Raw genomic sequence first — 20,825 nt, 5'->3', positions numbered from 1 at the left:
GCAATGTCTGTTATCTCCTTCAGTCCTCCAAGAACTCTGGAGTCCTCCAATTCTGGCTTTCTGTGCACTGCTCATTTTAATGACTCCACAATTAATTCCCTGGGCCCTATAAGCACTGGAATTTGCTCGATCTATCTTCTATTCTTACTTTCCTTCCTTAACTTGCTCCTCAAAACCATTGCAAACATCTTCTTATGTGTCTTGGTGTCAAATCAAGTCTGATTTATCCTCCTATGAACCCCTTTGGCCCAGTAATGCAAATTCAATTCATAGATCTGGTGCAGCAAGTGCTGAGGGGTTACAAGTTTGATGGCTGCCTGTATCATGTGAGGGGTGGGTGAAGGCTGGATATTCAACTGTCACAGCATCACAGCCTGATTTCCCCGATATACCTGACGATTCAGAGAGATGGGAGAGTCCTCCATCAGTCAGACTGTCTAATTCGAGATGCCTGTGACTGTATGGTCAATCTGCTGGGTCTTTGCTGTGAATCTTAGCTGGACAGGCGGGGATGTTTTTCACTGGAGTGTAGGAGGTTGAGGGGTGACCTTATTAAGGTTTATAAAATCATGAGGTCTTTTCCCTAGGGTGGGGGAGTTCAAAGCAAGGGGGCATATTTTTAAGGGAGAGGAGAAAGTTTTAAAAAATATATGAGGGGCAACATTTTTTACACAGTGGTTTATTTGTGGAATGAACTGCCAGAGGAAGTGATGGATGCGGGTACAGTTACAATGTTTAAAAGACATTTGGATAAGGACATGACTAGGAAAGGTTTGTGAGGATATGGGCTAAATGCAGGCACATGTCTGGAACATGGTCACTGTGGATTAACTGAAGTGTCTGTTTCCATGCTATGTGACTCGGTGACGATGAGTCTATTTAACTCCATTAAAGGCACTATACAAATGCAGGTAATTGGTGTACTGTGTCAGTTGAACAGGAATATGCTCATGAATGGACATGGTATTTTTCCACTCCTTGGATGTTCCTGGAATACGGATTGCTCCAACTGGGCACGTCCTGAGATCCATCAAATTCCTATCACTGGGAAAAAGTTTCAAAGTAGTAGGTGCTTGTACACTCCTAAAGCAACTGACTGACTGTCTCTTTCTTTGACCCTCTGACATGTGAGATGGAAAGTGTGCACACCACAGACATCGGTATAGTTAATAAAAGCAAAAAATTATAGATGATGGGGATCTGGAATAAAAACAGAAAGTGCTGGAAAAGTTCATCATCTGCAGAAAGAAAAGCAGAGTTAATGTTTAAGGGGATGCCCATGTACAACAGAGATGAGGAAACATGTTTTCTTGCAGAGGCTTGTGAGTCTCTGGAATTCTCTTCCTTCAAAGGCAGTGGATGCTTTAAGTATTTTAAAGGGAGATGTAGATAGATTCTTGATTCCCAACGGACTGAAACATTATCATCGGTGTAGAATTGAGGTTAACATCACCATCTTATTAAATGGTGGAGTAGGCTCGAAGGGCCAAGTGGCCTAATCTTGTTCCTTGTTGGTGTGTTTAAGGTCCAACATGTGTCATTCTGAACAGGCATTGTGTGAGATGAGGTTTGAAAAGAAATTGGGCGGGGGCGAGGACAGCTTTGAGGGGCGTTGCATGAGATGAAGTGTGAATAAGTTTAGTCCAAGTGTTATTGTAACTGTACATTAGCAGCAAAGGTCAGTGATTGAGCTGGTGATTCTCAGAAGGCTTTGTAAGCAGGGATAATGTTGCTGAGGATTCCTGCGGAGGACTCCAGTCCATATTTTGGGAGTGACCCTGGGCATGTAGAGAACGGCGACTCTCTCTAGGGCTCTCTATCACAGCCATAGGGATGAGACCACAGATGGAGTTTCGACTTCAATCAGAAAGCCAAATTACTTTCAAACAGTTGCAAAACTTTCTGATGCTTTTAAAATACCTAAATATAATTCTACAAGTTTAGTTTCCGAGACGTAAAACAAAAAGAAAGGGAGGACAAAGAGGAAACAAACTGAACGTTTAAAAAGAGAAGAAACCTTAAGGGATAAATAAGAAAATCAAGCCCTTTAACTTCCGACACCAGGGTGGTCCAAGAGATTGAGAAGGAATATTTATAACATCAGGGTTTAATGATCGCTGAGGACCCTTAATGTGCCTCGACTTTGGCAGAAGAAACTTTAATTTTCCAACGCTGGATTTGTTAGAACAGAGAGCGGGGGGGAAGAAAAAAAAAGACTTCACGTTGAGATTTTTTTTGTCTTCCAATTTTGAGTGGATTCCTCTTGCGCTGTCATTGAGGGATTGTTTATGACTGCTTTCGTTCCATGTTTCTGAGGGTCACATTTGGGAGAGAATTCAGGCTTTCAGACCAGATTCCTGTCACCGACCCCACTCCTCAGAGTTTTCTTCCCAGAGGTTTGATCAGGTATTTGAAAATTTTGCTTTTTTTTTCTCTCTGTGGCTTTTCTGTTACTCTCGTCTGAGATTGTGGAACCAGTACAAATTTTTATTTATTTATTATTTTTGAGGGAAATTCCTGGGCTTGCTTCATGGAAACACAGAAATTATTTTGCAACATTCTCTGCATCTCTCCAAAGGCTTGTTTATTCGCGCCTGAAATGTTGTTTAAGCAATCGGACAAAACATTTTTAAAAATTTTAGCCCCACTGTTATTCTGACTGCGGCTGAAGCTTTTATTAATGGTCATTTCGAACAGCAAACATCTCTCTTGCTACCAATCGCTTCAGAGTTTAACATGTCAGTGAACGAGTTCAGATTGCTTTGGAAAAATTTGCAGGTGATAAGAAAAGGTCCAAATTCAACTTTGCGAAGAGAGAAATAAAGAGGGAGGAGGAATGGCTTAATAATTTCAAGGCAAAGGCGGGGGGGGGGGGGGGGAAGATTCGACGGGAGTAGGTCAAAATGGCACTTGCTGACAGAGGTGTTCTTCAGAGATTGTTACTTTTCAATACATCTGAGGTAAAAGTTCCAACTGAATGAAATATACCCAGAGTATGATGACTGAAGATATGGCAATGAGGGAGAGGCAACTTCAACAAAGCATTGGCATTGTTGAATTCTGCTGCTGTACCCCCACTCTCATTTAGTGGCTCCAATTATCTGTGCCCTGTCCCTGTCCCTGTCCCTGTCTCTCTCTCGCCCTCTCCCTCTCTCTCTCTCCTCAAACCCTCTCTACGTATAAGATCACACTTGAAGATTCTCCAAGGAACTTTCCTTTGTTTCCCTTTGCACGTTTTCTCAATTATTGGAAGCTTCTCTTAACTGTTTTTGTTGTTGCCCCAATTACTGTATTGGTGATCCCCACTGACTTCATCATTCCCTTCCCTGTATCTTGCTCTGGCTCGTCTTTTGGGACAGGCCAAAACGGGCAACCGATGGACTTGTGTTATTAACACTAGACTACTAATCCAGGTAAAGATCTGGGGTTTGAATCTTGCCATGGAATTTCATAGATTCTCAACAGTGTGGAAACAGGCCATTCGGCCCTGCAAGTTCACAGACTCTCCAAAGAGCATTCCCACCCAGACCCACCTCCCTGCCCTATCCCCATAACCCTGCATTTCCTATGGCTAATCCACCTAGCCTACACATCCCCGGACACTACGGGACAATTTATCATGGACAATCCACCCTAACCTGAACATCTTTGGACTGTGGGAGGAAACTGGAGCACCTGGAGAAAACCCACGCAGACACGGGGAGAGTGTTCATATTTGACACAGACAGTCGCCTGAGGCTGGAATCAAACCTGGGTCCATGGCACTTGTGAGGCAGCAGTGCAAACCATTGAGCTACCATGCTGCCCCTAAGTTGAATTCAATATTTTTTTAAAAATCTGAAATTAAGAGCCTTAGGATGATTATGACACTTGTTGATTGCTGTTAAAAACCCACCTGGTTCACTAATGTCCTTCAGGGAAAGAAGTTTGTTATCCTTACCTGGTCTGGCCTACACGAGACTCCAGACCCAGAGCAACATGGTTAACTCTTAACTGCCCCTCTGGGCAGTTACGGATGAGAAATAGATGCTGGTCTCACTATGAACGCCCACATCCTATGAAGGAAGGAAAAATCCAGCATAAATTTAACATATAAAACAAATAATACCTCAGATTACAACAGGATCTTGACCAGATGGGCCAAATGGGCTGAGAAGTGGCAGATGGAGTTTAATTCAGATAAATGCGAGGTGCTGCATTTTGGGAAAGCAAATCTTAGCAGGACTTATACACTTAATGGTAAGGTCCTAGGGAGTGTTGCTGAACAAAGAGACCTTGGAGTGCAGGTTCATAGCTCCTTGAAAGTGGAGTCACAGGTAGATAGGATAGTGAAGAAGGCATTTGGTATGCTTTCCTTTATTGGTCAGAGTATTGAGTACAGGAGTTGAGAGGTCATGTTGCGGCTGTACAGGACATTGGTTAGGCCACTGTTGGAATATTGCGGGCAATTCTGGTCTCCCTCCTATCGGAAAGATGTTGTGAAACTTGAAAGGGTTCAGAAAAGATTTACAAGGATGTTGCCAGGGTTGGAGGATTTGAGCTGTAGGGAGAGGCTGAACAGGCTGGGGCTGTTTTCCCTGGGGTGTCGGAGGCTGAGGGGTGACCTTATAGAGGTTTATAAAATCATGAGGGGCATGGATAGGATAAATAGACAAAGTCTTTTCCCTGGGGTGGGGGAGTCCAGAACTAGAGGGCATAGGTTTAGGGTGAGAGGGGAAAGATATAAAAGAGACCTAAGGAGCAATTTTTCACGCAGAGGGTGGTGTGTGTATGGAATGAGCTGCCAGAGGAAGTGGTGCAGGCTGGTACAATTGCAACATTTAAGAGGCATCTGGATGGGTATATGAATAGGAAGGGTTTGGAGGGATATGGGCCGGGTGCTGGCAGGTGGGACTAGATTGGGTTGGGATATCTGGTCGACATGGACAGGTTGGACCGAAGGGTCTGTTTCTGTGCTGTACATCTCTGAGTCTATAACTGTATGACTCTATCTGCTTCTCCTTCAAACGCAAAGGCCAAACATTGCCTATTATTTGCCTGATGGGAAGTCACTGCTTACCTGATAATGTGCAGCGATTAAGTTAATGCAACCAGTGGGTTAAGTGAATGAGGTGAATGTGACTGACTCACTCACAGGCTGCATTTTAATTTGAATATAATTACTTCAGAGATCTAAGCCACCATTTCCCTCCCAAGTTGAGAGCTGGCAACACAAGACATTGGTACGAGTGTGTGTAGGATGGGTCACTGGGTGTGAAGTGCCAAGATGGGGTGAGGTGAAATTTTCTGTGAGCCCGTTTGAACAGCCTCCGTAACGGATCACCAGTTTTCTCCAGAAACGAGGAGCAGGATAAAATGCATATTAACGGAAAATTCAATCCTTTTCAAAATTTCCTGCAAATGGTACTTCCAATTTCGGAGGGGAACCTATTTAAACATCAGAAGAGCTGCAAATATTTAAGCTGAATGTTTGCATCCTTTACTTGACCATCGAGCAGCTTAGGGCTTTGAAGCAGAAGGAGGACATTTTGAGCCCACACCACCATTATATAAGGTTGTGGCTGAACTCATTGTGTCACAGCTCCATTTCCCTGTGTGTCTCCAAAATCCTCACCTCCAATGTCCACCTAAAATCTCTCTAACTCAGCCTTCAATATATGCAGTGACCCAGCCTCTCCTGTTTTCTGGGGAAGGGAATTCCACAGGCTAACAACCCTCTGAGAGAAGGCTTGTCTACAGGAATAGTGCCAGAAGACTGGGGGATAGCAAATGTTGTCCCCTTGTTCAAGGAGGGGAGTAGAGACAACCCTGGCATATATAGACCAGTGAGCCTTACTTCAGTTATTGGAAAACATTATAAGAGAGAGGATTTATCATGATTTGGAGATGCCGGTGTTGGACTGGGGTGTACAAAGTTAAAAATCACACAACACCAGGTTATAGTCCAAAAGGTTTAATTGGAAGCACTAGCTTTCGGAGCGACGCTCCTTCATCAGGTGGTTGTGGAGGACACAATTGTAAGATACAGAATTTATAGCAAAAGGTTGCAGTGTGATGTAACTGAAATTATACATTGAAAAATACCTTGATTGTCTGTTAAGTCTTTCATCTGTTTGAATACCATGATAGTTTCACTTCTTTCATTTGTAAATCACAAAACATTTTTTGAAAAGTTGCATTCTCAGGTTAGCTGTAACAATTGGTGTCAGCCCAGATACTATGCTGAAGGTGTTAGCCCCCTGTGTTCCCTATCTGTGCCACAATGTTTAGACTGATTCTAATCTAAAAAATGAGTTAACAGAATCTTACATGGATTCATGTAGTTTTTGAGCAAAGTACAATGTAACTCTGCAAGTACAAATTCACCCCACAATCATCTATTTATAATCATCTTGAGGAATAAGTTGATTAGGGATCATCAACACGGTTTTGTGAAGTCTCGGGCGTGCCTCAGAAAGTTAGTAAATTTGCAGATGACACTAAAGTCAGTGGGTCTGTGGATCGTGGTGAAGGATGTTGTGGGTTGCAGAGGCACGTGGATAAGCTGCAGAGCTGGGCTGAGAGGTGGCATGTAGAGTTTAATGCGGAAAGGTGTGAGGTGATTCACTCTGGAAGGAGCAATGGGAATAGGATACTGGGTTAATAGTAAGGTTCTTGGTAGTGTGGATGAGCAGAGAGATCTCAGTGTCTATGTACACAGATCCCTGAAAGTTGCCACCCAGGTTGATAGGGCTGTTAAGAAGGCATATGGTGTGTTAGCTTTTATTGGTAGAGGGATTGGGTTTCGGAGCCACGAGGTGACGTTGCAGCTGTACAAAACTCTGGTGTGGCCGCACTTGGAGTATTGTGTACAGTTCTGGTCACCGTATTGTAGGAAGGATGTGGAAACTTTGGAAAGGGTTCAGAGGAGATTTACTCAGATGTTGCCTGGAATGGAGGGAAGGGCTTATGAGGAAAGGCTGAGGGACTTGAGGCTGATTTTGTTAGAGAAGAAGATTGAGAGATGACTTAATAGAGACATATAAGATAATCAGAGGATTAGATAGGGGGGACAGTAAGAGCCTTTTTCCTCAGATGGTGATGACTAGCATGAGGGGACATAGCTTTAAATTGAGGGGTGATAGATACAGGACAGATGTCAGAGGTAGTTTCTTTACTCAGAGAGTAGTCGGAACGTGGAATGTGCTGCCTGTAACAGCAGTAGTCTCACCAACTTTAAGGGCATTTAAAAGGTCATTGGATAAACATATGGATGAAAATGGAATGGTGTAGGATGTTCATGTTGGTTTCACAGGTCAGCGCAACATCGCAGGCCGAAGGGCCTGTCCTGCACTGTAATGTTCTGTGTTCTAGAAGTATTTTCCCTTGTCTTAAAAGGGAGACCTCTCAGTTTTAAACTGTGTTCTCTCGTTCTAGTCTGCCCCACAAGGGGAGACATTCAGCATCCACCATGCCACATTCCCTCAGGGTCTTGCATGTTTCAACATGATCATCCCTCAATCTTCTTGACTCCAATGTATACATGCCCGACTTGTTCAACCCTTCCTCATGAGAAAACCTCTTCATCCCAGGAGTGAGTTGATGAACCTTCTCTGAACTGCTTCGAACAAAATAGAGCACAGAAACAGGCTTTTCGGCCCATCTCGTCCATGCCGACCAGGTTCCCTGAACTGAACTTGTCCCATTTGACTGTGTTTGGCCCATATCTCTCTAGACCTTTCCTTTCCATGTGTACCTGTCCAAATGTCTTTTAAATATTGTAATTGTACCCACCTCTGCCACTTCCTCTGATAGCTTAATACCCTTTTTTCAAATAAGTAGACCAAGTTATGCACAGAAATTAATGCCCCTTACAGCTGCAGTAAAACATTTCTCTTTCTTTTTACATTCTGTTCCCTAGCAATATACAATGACCCAGTATTTCCTTTCCTAACCTGCGGACTAATCTGATATAATTCAAGTTCCAGGACACCCAGATCCCTCTGTACCTCCGAGTCCTCCAACTCTCCCCCTTGAAACAATATGCTGCTTTTTTATTCTTGATGCAAAATGGACAAGTTCAGTTTATACGCCAAGTGCCAATAGTTTTTCCCACTCACTGAACATATCCATGTGCTGTTGCAGAATCGCACAACTTGTTTTCCTGCCTATCTTGGTGATCTGCATATTTCCCGATAACACGTTTGGTCTTTTCAACCAATCACAGAATCATAGAGTCATCGAAATAGAGAGCACAGAAAAAGGCCGTTCAGCCTATTGCATCCACACTGATCCAAACTGCCACCTACCTATTCTCACCCCATTTCCCAAGGCACACAAGGCTATGCACCAAGTATACATCTAAATATGACTTCAATGTTCAGAGGGGTTTCTGCCTCTCCCACCCTTCACAGACAATGAGTGCCAGACTCCCAGCACCCTCTGGGTGAAAAAGCTTTACCTCACATTCCCTGTGAACCTTCTGCCCTTTACCTTCAATGTATGCCCCCTGTCATTGATTCCTCCATCAAGGCGAAGGGTTTCTTACTGTCCACCCTATCCTTGCCCCTCATCCTTGTATATATCTCAATTGTGTCCCCTCCTCAATCTCCTCTGCTCTAAGGAAAACAACCCTGGTCTGTCCAATCTCTCTTCATCATTGAAACCCTCCAGACCAGGCCACATCCTGGTAAATCTCCTATGCACCCTCTCCACTGCTATCACATCTTTCCTCTAATGTGGATTCCTGAATTGCACACAGTCAGCCAGGCTGGAAGTTAGACAGGCCGTTGCCCTCCCTGAGCTTCCAGTGGCAAATTTACAGCAAAGGTTACAGGAGGAGCTGTTTGCAAAATGCAGCAGCCAGCATGTTGGCAGCTCAGGTGCAGTGCAGCTCTGAGCCGTTTATTATATCCTCACACATTTCCTCAGCACCAGAAGAGGCCTTTCAGCTAGGTCGGGGCTAATCTGTATCTGAACTCTACCACCAACTCACCTTGGTTCTGTTACCCTAAAGACCTTTACCTTATGAAAACTTACCAATATCAGTCTTGAAAGTTTCAATTCGACTCTCCCCAGTTTTTGAGGGAAAGTTGTTCCAGACTAGATCATTCGTAAATGGTTGTGATTGCCTTTGAGGTTCCATAAGGCCGGGTTTAATAAACTGACAGTTGATCCTTAGAAAAGTAGATGTGATCTATATGGACTTCAGTAAGGCGTTCGACAATCATGGGAGACTGGTTATAAAGGTTAGATCACATGGAATACAGGGAGAACTAGCCATTTGGATACAGAACTGGCTCAAAGGTAGAAGACAGAGGGTGGTGGTGGTGGGTTGTTTTTCAGACTGGAGGCCTGTGACCAGTGGAGTGCCACAAGGATCGGTGCTGGGCCCTCTACTTTTTGTCATTTACATTAATGATTTGGATGCGAGCATAAGAGGTACAGTTAGTAAGTTTGCAGATGACACCCAAATTGGAGGTGTAGTGGACAGCGAAGAGGGTTACCTCAGATTACAACAGGATCTGGACCAGATGGGCCAATGGGCTGAGAAGGTGCAGATGGAGTTTAATTCAGACAAATGCGAGGTGCTGCATTTTGGGAAAGCAAACCTTAGCAGGACTTATACACTTAATGGTAAGGTCCTAGGGAGTGTTGCTGAACAAAGAGGGTTACCTCAGATTACAACAGGATCTGGACCAGATGGGCCAGTGGGCTGAGAAGTGCAAAATCGAGTTTAATTTGGATAAATGCGAGGTGCTGCATTTTGGGAAAGCAAACCTTAGCAGGACTTATACACTTAATGGTAAGGTCCTAGGGAGTGTTGCTGAACAAAGAGACCTTGGATGCAGGTTCATAGCTCCTTGAAAGTGGAGTCACAGGTAGATAGGATAGTGAAGAAGGCGTTTGGTATGCTTTCCTTTATTGGTCAGAGTATTGAGTACAGGAGTTGGGAGGTCATGTTGCGGCTGTACAGGACATTGGTTAGGCCACTGTTGGAATATTGCGGGCAATTCTGGTCTCCTTCCTATCGGAAAGATGTTGTGAAACTTGAAAGGGTTCAGAAAAAATTTACAAGGATGTTGCCAGGGTTGGAGGGTTTGAGCTACAGGGAGAGGCTGAACAGGCTGGGGCTGTTTTCCCTGGAGCGTCGGAGGCTGAGGGGTGACTTTATAGAGGTTTACAAAATTATGAGGGGCATGGATAGGGTAAATAGCCAAGGTCTTTTCCTGGGGTTGGAGAGTCCAGAACTAGAGGGCATAGGTTTAGGGTGAGAGGGGAAAGATATAAAAGAGACCCAAGCGGCAACGTTTTCACACAGAGGGTGGTACGTGTATGGAATGAGCTGCCAGAGAAAGTGGAGGAGGCTGGTACAATTGCAACATTTAAGAGGCATTTGGATGGGTATATGAATAGGAAGGGTTTGGAGGGATATGGGCTGGGTGCTGGCAGGTGGGACTAGATTGGGTTGGGATACCTGGTTGGCACGGACGGGTTAGACTGAAAGGTCTATTTCCGTGCTGTACATCTTTGACTCTAAGTGCCTGATTCTATATCGAGAGGACTGTAGTACGGGATGCAGAAGTTAAATGCAGTTGTACAAAACCCTGGTTAGACCCCACTTGGAGTACTGACAGCAGATCTGGGCACCACACCTTCGGGAAGGACATATTGACCTTGGAGAGAGTACATTGCAGGTTTACCCTGGACTTCAGTGGATACATTATGAGGAGAGATTACACAAATTAGGTTTGTTTTCTCTGTAACTTAGAAGGTTCAGAGGTGATCTGATTGAAATCCTTCAACATTATCAGGAAAACTCCAGGTACATAAACTATTTCCATTAGTTGAGTATTCTAGAACTAGGGGCATAGTTGAAAAATTAAGGCCAACCTATTCAGGAGAGATGTTAGGACGCACTTTTACTTACAAAGGGTGGTAGAAGTTTGGAACACTCTTTCACAAACAGCAGTGGATGCTGGATTAATTGTTAAAAATTTAAATCTGAGATTGATAAATTTTTTGATATTTGATTGCTTTATTGTCATGTGTACCTGAGTACAGTGAAAAGCTTTGTTTACGAGCAGTCCAGGCAGATCATAGTAAGCAAGGACAGACCTATCATAGGGTGACAAAAATACTGAAACAGAGAAATACAGGTTGTGTCACACAGGGCGTGCGCTAGGCAAGGTCAACACTGGCAAGATCAGCATTATTTGAAGTTAGAGAGTCCGTTTAGCAGTTAAGCAAAGTTACTAAGGGATATGGGCCAAAGGCAGGTCTATGGAGTGAGGCCATAGATCAGCCATGATCTCATTGAGTCAGGAAGTCACAGGTTCAACTCACACTTCAAAAACAAAACTGAGTACAAGATCTAGGCTGGGAATTCCAGTGCGATGCTGAGGGAGTGCTGCACAGGCAGGGAAGCTGATTTTCGGATCAGAAGGCAAAGTAGGAGACCTGGCTGTCCTCCCAGCTGCAGGGGAAAGCTCTGATGTTGCGATGGGGAAAAAGAGCAGGTGACTGGCCAATATTTCACCTGCAAGCAAGATCACCCTGAGACCATTCCCTCCAGGCATTCATTCTTGTGTGTGGGAGCTTGCTGTGTGGCAAATTGGCCACTTCCTTCCCTACATTCCAACAGTGAGGATACCAAGAGTTCTTCATCGGCTGTGGCGCACAGTGGAACATGAAAAATATCCAGCGAACTTGAGAAATCTTTTGCGATGGTAGATCTTTGAGGATCACTTAATTCTTCGCAGGTAAAACCTATTTTGAGGAACCCCATAACCCAATATAGAGAGATGTCCCAACGGATATCTTCATGAATTAATTCACCATTCAATGGGCATTTAACAGCCGCCTTTTGGAAGGTTACAATTGACTTCCTGTGAAAGGTACCACCTGCGAATTCGTACCGTGTGAAGCAGATACCTGACTGTCTGAGAGTAAAGATGTACCATGTCACGCTATCATATTGTCAGTGGACTTTGTTTTCATCCCTTCATAGGCCAGCATTTATTGCCCCGTCCCTAGCTCCCCCTTGCAAAGGTGGTGGTGAACCGCTGCAGTCTGTGTGCTGGAGATAGACCCACAATGCCCTGAGGGAGAGAATTTCCAGGGGTTTGACTCCCTGATTTCTTTCCAAGTCAGGATGGTGAGGGGCTTGGCATGGAACTTGTAGGTGTTGGTGTTCCCATGTATCTGCTGCCCTCGTCCTTCTAGTAGTGGTCATGGGCCCCTGGGTATTCTAAATGTTGGACACCGGTGTGAACCACAGCATCCACATCTGCAGGAAGTGTCCGTAGCTGCAGGAAGTTCTGCTCTAAGCTGATGAGCTGGGGTCTGAGCTTCCGACCCTGCGACACATGAGAGAGGGGAAAGCTATCTGGACACTTTGTCCCCGGAGATAGTCACACTATCTCGGCTAGCTCCTTCTGAATTGGTCCGTGCTCAGGTCCAGGATTAGATTAGATTCCCTACAGTGTGGAAACAGGCCCTTCAGCCCAACAAGCCCACACCAACCCTCTGAAGAGTAACCCACCCAGACCTATTTCCCTCTGACTAATGCACCTAACACTATGGGACAATTTAGCATGGCCAATTCACCTGACCTGCACATCCCTGGGCACTATGGGTAATTTCGCATGGCCGATTCACCTAACCTGCCATCTTTGGACTGTGGGAGGAAACCGGAGCACCCTGAGGAAACCCACGCAGGCACGGGGAGAATGTGCAAACTCCACACAGAAGTTGGAATCGAACCTGGGTCCCTGACGCTGTGAAGCAGCAGTGCTAACCACTGTGCCACCGTGCTGCCAGGAGGGTGTGACTGCAAGTGGGGCGTGTATGAAGGATGTGGGCGATAGCAATGGAGGGCTCTCAACCTCAGCCTGTGCAACTGTTCCGTTGGTGGGGAAGAGTCGAAAGGATCCTGGTTTTATTGGGAGGCAGGACAGTTAGGAGGATAGGTATTGTTCTCTGCAGCTGGTGGTGACAGTCCTGAAAGCTGTGTTGCCTGCCCAGTGCCAGTGTTAAGGACATCATCTTGAGGCTGGAAACAAGTTGATTCCTTTGGGGAGGTTCCTGCTGTGAATTTACTGTGGAGTGCTGGGGGTGAGGTGGTGCTATAAAGGGAGTTCTCAGGCTGGGACAGCCCTGAAGACTGCCCCAGTACCTGGAGGCTCCAGACTGATGAGGCAGCATGGCAAGGGCTCAGCAGGAGTCTAGTATTAAAAAGTAGCAGTGGTTGGGCCCACTGGTCTGTCTCCTGATATCTTCCCGCTTCATTCTCAGCACCCACGCTGTTTGTGTACCTAGCGTGAAGCCCATTTTCAACAGCGAAGTCCCTTTAACGGCATCAGCAACTGCACACTTCTCAATGAGAACTGAGAGGAAGCGAGTGAGAGGCTCTGAAAGACTAGGAGTCTGTCGGAATTGTGAGAAATTGCGGGTTGGGACGGGGGTGGGGGCTGAAGGTGGAGGTGGTGGGGATTGCTTCCTGACAGCTGAAGAAGGCGCCAGTGGAAGTTGAATACCAGATGCAGCAGAGCAGGAGTAGGGCAGAGCAGCCTGTTTAAGGCCATCAATACAAATCCCTGACAAGCCTTCGAACTTTGACCCGAACTGAATCTGTGCTGAAGAGATGAACGTTTTATGGGTAGGTTTTTTTTGTTGTTTTTAAAAAAGAATGTCCTAATTGGCTCAGCTGTGAGGAGTTGTCGAGAACTTAAACTTCCAGCCAATGTCAGTGACACAAAGCTGACCTGAGGCCTAACTGAAATAGGCTTTGGGTCTTGATTTAAAGTGACAGGCACCTAACTGTTCGTTCTTGTTTGGCATATAGCCGTCCATTTTCTAACTGCCCCACTGTGGTGATTGGAACAAGGTCAGCCAGATGGGCATCATAGAATCTGAGTTCCCTGATTGGACCAGATTAACAGCCCCAATCAGGGAGCCCTGGCTGACAGATATAAACAGGAGTGTCAGGGATGCTGCCACTCTGAGAGCTGGCTCTAAAGTCAAGAGTTGTTCACGCGTAAATAAAAGATGACTTCAAGATGGTATAATGGCCTCTGTGAAGTTATTTCACCCACCATTGGTCAACCCTCACCCGTGCCCCCACACACATTCAAAAGCAAGCAGACAGTCTGGCTGGAGTCATTTGACTCAATGGGGATGTGATGGCAGATGGGCAGAGAAGGGAGGGATGAGGAGGTGGCATAAAAATTGGATGCCGTGGCAGTGGTACATTGCCTGCCACTCACCCATCCCCACCCAGCTTGCCAGCTGTGGGACACACTTTTGCCATTTCTGCCAATGCACAAGAGACCAGAGTTCGAGGAAAGTAGGCTTGTTTGACTGGAGGAGATCACAGATATAGGGAAGTGTGATGCCATGGAGGGGTTTAAACACAAAGATGAGAATCTTAACTCTCGGTATTCCAGATTGGATACTATTGTAAAGACCACATCTTTTTATTTTTCAGTAGTTTTGTTTGTGGACTAAAATGGAAAAAGAACTGTTTTGAAAAAAACCCAAGGATTGTTGAAGGATGTCTGAACATTTGAAAAGCAGTCGAGGTGGGTATAGTGGACAGTGAAGAAAGTTATCTAAGACTACAAAGAGATCTTGATCAATTGGGTCAATATGGAGTGGCAGATAGAGTTTAACTTGAAACTATCCCTGGCATCTGTCTTATATCTATCACCCCTTAATTTAAAGCTATGCCCCCTTGTGCTGGCCATCACCACCCTCTGATTATCTTATATGTCTCAATTTAAGTCACCTCTCAACCTCCTTCTCCCTAACAAAAACAGCCTCCAGTCCCTCAGCCTTTCATCATAAGACCTTCCCTCCATACCAGGCAACATCCTGATAAATCTCCTCTGAAACCTCTCCAATGCTTCCACCTTCTTCCTATAATACGGTGACCAGAACTGTACGCAATATTACAAGTGTGGCGACACCAGAGTTTTGTACAGTTGCAGTATGACTTCATGGCCCTGAAACTCAATCCCTCTACCAATAAAAGCTAACACACCGTATGCCTTCTTAACAAACCTGGGTGGCAACTTTCAGGGATCTATGTACACAGACACCGAGATCTCTCTGCTCATCCACACAACCAAGAATCTTACCATTAGCCCGGTATTCTTTATTCCTGTTGTTCCTTCCAAAGTGAATCACCTCACACTTTTCCACATTAAACTCCATTTGCCAACAAGTCAGCCCAGCTCTGCAGCTTATCTATGTCCCTCTGTAACCTGCAACATCCTTCAGCACTATCCACAACTCCACTAGCCTTCGTGTCATTCACAAATTTACTAACCCATCCTTCCACGCCCTCATCCAGGTCATTTATCAAAATGAGAAACAGCAGTGGCCTTAAAACAGATCCTTGCGGTACCCCACTAGTAACTGAACTCCAGGATGAGCATTTCCCAGCAACCACCACCTTCTGTCTTCCTTCTAGTTGGCTAATTTCTGATCCAAACCACTAAATCACCCTCAATCCCATGCCTCCGTATTTTATGCAATAGCCTACCATGGGGAACTTGATCAAACACCTTACTGAAATCCATGTACCCCACATCAACCACTTTACCCTCATCCACCTGTTTGGTCAGCATCTCAAAGAGCTCAATAAGGTTTGTGAGGCACAACCTACCCTTCACAAAACCATGTTGACCATCCCTTATTAAATTATTCCTCTCCTAGATGATTATAGAGGTTTATAAAATCATGAGGGGCATAGATAAGGTGAATAGCAAGGGGCTTTTTCCAAAGGTGGGGATTTCAAGACTTGGGGCATATTTTTAAGGTGAGAGGGGAATGATTTAAAAAAGACATGAGGGGCCACTTTTTTCCACCGAGTGGTTCGTGTGTGGAATGAACTTCCAGACATCGTGGTGGATGCAGGTACAGTTAGAACATTTAAAAGACTTTTGGCTTAGTACATGAGTAAGAAATGTTTGGAGGGATAAGGGCCAAGTCTGGGCAGGTGGGACAAGTTTAGTTTGGGATTATGTTTGGCATGGACTGGTTCGACTGAAGGGACTATTTTCATGCTGTGTGCCCCTTTGACCCTCATGCTAAATGCGGTTTATCCAGCTGCTTGCTCAAGCAGTGGGGAAGCCTAATTCCAGACCATTCGGAGCCAGTAGAGGCAGGTTTGGCCAGCAGCAAGTTGCTGATTGGTCTCTGTGCTAGTGACCAGCTATCGATGCCAATGGGCAACCACATGCCAACCAACAACGATGTGATTGGCTCCCAGGTCCCTGGGGTGGGGGGTGTCCAGAACTAGAGGGCATCGGTTTAGGGTGAGAGGGGAAAGATATAAAAGAGACCTAAGGGGCAACTTTTTCACCCAGAGGGTGGTGTGTGTGTGGAATGAGCTGGCAGAGAAAGTGGTGGAGGCTGGTACATTTAAAAGGCATTTGGATGGGTATATGAATAGGAAGGGTTTGGAGGGATATGGGCTGGGTGCTGGCAGGTGGGACTAGATTGGGTTGGGTTATCTGGTCGGCATGGACGGGTTGGACCGAAGGGTCTGTTTCCATGCTGTACATCTCTATGACTCTAGGTCACTTGGTGGGTGTGAACGTTGGGTCAGAGGCCATCGGCCATCTGAAACAGGAGGATCTGGTTTTCACTCTGTGTCAGAAGGAGCATCTCGAGCTTGATGAGGGCCGGATTTCTTCCCCCTCATCAATCGCTGTAGGCCTTCACTTTCCACGACTAACCTTTCAGAGTGAGAACAAGTCACCCTCCAGAAAACAAGGGAAAGCCCTTGGAGAAGGATGTTTGAGACCATCGGAAACCCTGTGGGACTGGGAGCAGCGAATGGTATTCCCAGTCTGTCCGCCAATCCATAGCAGCCGTGTCTTTGTGTGAGAGCCAAGGGGGAGCGGTTTATAAGGAGGTGAGAGCTTTAACGAGTCAAGTTCATAGTTTTCACCTGTAACAGGAATCAGTTTGCTGATGATGAATGGTAATGTTTCATGAAACACAGAAACCCAATGCACATGTCAACCTGCGTCGAAAGAGAACGAAACTGGGGGTTTTTGGTGTACGTTGACATTTTGAGACAGCCCTGGGAATAGTCAGTCTTGTCTTCAGCACTGTACTGCTCCAGTGAGGGATGTCAATGGGCACAGGAATCAGAGGGATGATCACAGAGTTGCTGCTCAGTCAGAGAGTTTGAGATGAAGCCACCTTTGGGGGAAAGTAGTGAAACAGTTTCTTTGCCACGATTTTAATTTCTTGATGTTGGGTGGATGCTGTAAGCAGCACCATGGGGGATCTGTCAGGGAGGTACTGAAGATGATTCATCTCCTTTGCATTGAGAACATCGATTAGTGTTCGCACATCAAGCTGCCTGTCTGTCTGCCATGAGCATTTCCTTCCATCAGACTCGTGCTCCCCTCTTACAGAGCGCACTGCAAGAGCCTCAGAAAGACAGGAGTTGCTGAGAACTCGACACAATCAGTCAACTGTGTTCAAAATACTGCATGGCCAACGGGAGCACAAGAAATCAGACCGTTCCGGGGGGAGTGGGGAGGGGTTTGCCTGCTGTATGGCGGCGCAGCCAATGTCTGCTGTGCTGGGAAGGTGTTCAGAAGGTGACAGAGACACAGGGAGGGGCTTGAGGTTACATGGGTAAGGGCTGGAGGGGTTACAGAGATAGGGAGGGGGTTCAGGGGCTGGAGGGGTTACAGAGATAGGGAGGGGGTGTAGGGGCTAGAGGGGGTTACAGAGATAGGGAGGGGTGTAGGGACTGGAGGGGGGTTACAGAGATAGGGAGGGGGTGTAGGGGCTGGAGGGGGGTTACAGAGATAGGGAGGGGGTGTAGGGGCTGGAGGGGGGTTACAGAGATAGGGAGGGGGTGTAGGGGCTGGAGGGGGTTACAGAGATAGGGAGGGGGTGTAGGGGCTGGAGGGGTTACAGAGATAGGGAGGGGGTGTAGGGGCTGGAGGGGGTTACAGAGATAGGGAGGGGGTGTAGGGGCTGGAGGGGTTACAGAGATAGGGAGGAGCTGTAGGCGCTGGAGGGGGTTACAGAGATAGGGAGGGGGTTATAGGGGCTGGAGGGGGTTACAGAGATAGGGAGGGGGTGTAGGGGCTGGAGGGGGTTACAGAGATAGGGAGGGGGTGTAGGGGCTGGAGGGGTTACAGAGATAGGGAGGGGGTGTAGGGACTGGAGGGGGGTTACAGAGATAGGGAGGGGCTGGAGGGGTTACAGAGATAGGGAGGGGCTGGAGGGAGTTGCAGAGATAGGGAGGGTCTGGAGGGGGTTACAGAGATAGGGAGGGGCTGTAGGGGCTGGAGGGGGTGACAAGGATAGGGAGGGGGTGTAGGGGCTGGAGGGGGTGACAAGGATAGGGAGGGGGTGTAGGGGCTGGAGGGGGTTACAGAGATAGGGAGAGGGTGTAGGGGCTGGAGGGGGTTACAGGGCAAAAGGAGGGGGTGTAGGGGCTGGAGGGGGTGACAAGGATAGGGAGGGGGTGTAGGGGCTGGAGGGGGTGACAGAGATAGGGAGGGGCTGGAGGGAGTTGCAGAGATAGGGAGGGTCTGGAGGGGGTTACAGAGATAGGGAGGGGCTGTAGGGGCTGGAGGGGGTGACAAGGATAGGGAGGGGGTGTAGGGGCTGGAGGGGGTTACAGGGCAAAAGGAGGGGGTGTAGGGGCTGGAGGGGTGACAAGGATAGGGAGGGGGTGTAGGGGCTGGAGGGGGTGACAGATATGGAGGGGGTGTAGGGGCTGGAGGGGGTGACAGAGATAGGGAGGGGGTGAAGGGGCTGGAGGAGGTGACAGATATGGAGGCGGTGTAGGGGCTGGAGGGGGTGACAGAGATATGGAGGGGGTGAAGGGGCTGGAGGGGGTTACAGAGATAGGGAGGGGGTGTAGGGGCTGGAGGGGGTTACAGAGATAGGGAGGGGGTGTAGGGGCTGGAGGGGGTTACAGAGATAGGGAGGGGGTATAGGGGCTGGAGGGGGTGAGAGAGATTGGGAGGGGGTGTAAGGGCTGGAGGTGGTGACAGAGATAGGGAGGGGGTGTAGGGGCTGGAGGGGGTGAGAGAGATTGGGAAGGGGTGTAAGGGCTGGAGGTGGTGACAGAGATAGGGAGGGGGTGTAGGGGCTGGAGCGGGTTACAGAGATAGGGAGGGGGTGAAGGGGCTGGAGGCGGTGACAGGGATAGGGAGGGGGTGTAGGGGCTGGAGGGGGTGACAGAGATAGGGAGGGGGTGTAGGGACTGGAGGGGGTTACAGAGATAGGGAGGGGGTGAAGGGGCTGGAGGGGGTGACAGATATGGAGGGGGTGTAGGGGCTGGAGGGGGTTACAGGGATAGGGAGGGGGTTTAGGGGCTGGAGCGGGTTACAGAGATAGGGAGGGGGTGTAGGGGCTGGAGGGGGTTACAGAGATAGGGAGGGGGTGTAGGGGCTGGAGGGGGTTACAGAGATCGGGAGGTGGTGTAGGGGCTGGAGGGGGTTACAGACATAGGGAGGGGGTGTAGGGGCTGGAGGGGTTACAGAGATAGGGAGGGGGTGTAGGGGCTGGAGGGGGTTACAGAGATAGGGAGAGGGTGTAGGGGCTGGAGGGGGTTACAGAGATAGGGAGGGGGTGTAGGGGCTGGAGGGGTTACAGAGATAGGGAGGGGGTGTAGGGGCTGGAGGGGGTTACAGAGATAGGGAGAGGGTGTAGGGGCTGGAGGGGGTTACAGAGATAGGGAGGGGGTGTAGGGGCTGGAGGGGTTACAGAGATAGGGAGGGGGTGTAGGGGCTGGAGGGGGTTACAGAGATAGGGAGAGGGTGTAGGGGCTGGAGGGGGTGACAGGGTTAGAGAGGGGGTGTAGGGGCTAGAGGGGGTGACAGAGATAGGGAGGGGCTGGAGGGGGTTACAGAGATAGGGAGGGGGTGTAGGGGCTGGAGGGGGTTACAGAGATAGGGAGGGGGTGTAGGGGCTGGAGGGGGTTACAGAGATAGGGAGGGGGTGTAGGGGCTAGAGGGGGTTACAGAGATAGGGAGGGGGTGTAGGGGCTGGAGGAGGTTACAGAGATAGGGAGGGGTGTAGGGGCTGGAGGGGGTTACAGAGAAAGGGAGGGGGTGTAGGGGCTGGAGGGGGTTACAGAGATAGGGAGGGGGTGTAGGGGCTGGAGGAGGTTACAGAGATAGGGAGGGGGTGTAGGGGCTGGAGGGGGTTACAGAGATAGGGAGGGGGTGTAGGGGCTGGAGGGGGTTACAGAGATAGGGAGGGGTGTAGGGGCTGGAGGGGGTTACAGAGATAGGGAGGGGGTGTAGGGGCTGGAGGAGGTTACAGAGATAGGGAGGGGGTGTAGGGGCTGGAGGGGGTTACAGAGATAGGGAGGGGGTGTAGTGGCTGGAGGAGGTTACAGAGATAGGGAGGGGGTGTCGGGACTGGAGGGGGTTACAGAGATAGGGAGGGGGTGTAGGGACTGGAGGAGGTTACAGAGATAGGGAGGGGTGTAGGGGCTGGAGGGGGTTACAGAGATAGGGAGGGGGTGTAGGGGCTGGAGGGGGTTACAGAGATAGGGAGGGGGTGTAGGGGCTGGAGGGGATTACAGAGATAGGGAGGGGGTGTAGGGGCTGGAGGGGGTTACAGAGATAGGGAGGGGGTGTAGGGGCTGGAGGGGATTACAGAGATAGGGAGGGGGTGTAGGGGCTGGAGGGGGTTACAGAGATAGGGAGGGGGTGTAGGGGCTGGAGGGGATTACAGTTGAGAGTTTGCCTGTTTGGGAGCCAGGAGCAGTGGTGGTGAGCAGGCGAACGAGATTGGCTGTTTGGGCTCATATGAGTTGCTGTTCAGTCAGGAGGAGGAGGTTCCCTGGC

General features: G+C 48.1%; 1 protein-coding gene across 2 annotated transcripts in view; it reads left to right on the top strand.

The window, feature by feature from the left end:
* The first annotated feature begins 1,863 nt into the window (after positions 1 to 1,863).
* The window catches only part of LOC122542458 (transcription activator GLI1.S-like), a 265,219-nt gene continuing 246,257 nt past the window's right edge, over positions 1,864 to 20,825 (top strand). For both annotated transcript variants that reach the window (XM_087985477.1, XM_087985475.1), the window contains exon 1: positions 1,864 to 2,406. The gene's annotated coding sequence lies outside the window, so the exon portion shown is untranslated. The remainder of the gene's footprint in view (positions 2,407 to 20,825) is intronic.

The sequence above is a fragment of the Chiloscyllium plagiosum genome, unplaced genomic scaffold, assembly GCF_037043375.1.
Source record: "Chiloscyllium plagiosum isolate Xiang-an unplaced genomic scaffold, Cpla_swu_hap1 HiC_scaffold_53X, whole genome shotgun sequence".
Classification (NCBI taxonomy): Eukaryota; Metazoa; Chordata; class Chondrichthyes; order Orectolobiformes; family Hemiscylliidae; genus Chiloscyllium; species Chiloscyllium plagiosum.
This window is presented reverse-complemented; position numbering and strand designations above follow the sequence as displayed.